This window comes from Frankliniella occidentalis, unplaced genomic scaffold (genome assembly GCF_000697945.3).
Source record: "Frankliniella occidentalis isolate FOCC.00 unplaced genomic scaffold, Focc_3.1 Scaffold17, whole genome shotgun sequence".
Classification (NCBI taxonomy): Eukaryota; Metazoa; Arthropoda; class Insecta; order Thysanoptera; family Thripidae; genus Frankliniella; species Frankliniella occidentalis.
Window position 1 is genome coordinate 109,918 of NW_026267147.1, and position 258 is coordinate 110,175.

Genomic DNA, 258 nt, shown 5'->3' on the forward strand with positions numbered 1-258 from the left:
GTTTAGCTTCGTAACATGTAGACGAATGAAAACTTTCACCTTTTAAAATCTGTTTTAGTACACAAAAAACTAAGAACGGAGTCCTCTGGGAATTTGTTATAGTGGTAGAAAGTGAATCTTCGGGAATTCCCAAGAAATTTTTAACAGTGAATTCCTGTAAACCTACCTACTTTTTTTCACAGTGTAATTTGCTGAATGAAAGTAAGCGTGAAAAGGGAGATTATTAGATTGCGTTGGCTCCGAAAAAACAAGCGTAAC

At 35.3% G+C, this 258-nt stretch overlaps 1 protein-coding gene across 5 annotated transcripts in view; it reads left to right on the forward strand.

Annotated features, from left to right (window-relative positions):
• LOC113207017 (sodium/potassium/calcium exchanger Nckx30C) overlaps positions 1 to 258 on the forward strand; it is an 84,226-nt gene that overhangs the window by 57,754 nt on the left and 26,214 nt on the right. The window lies entirely within an intron of this gene.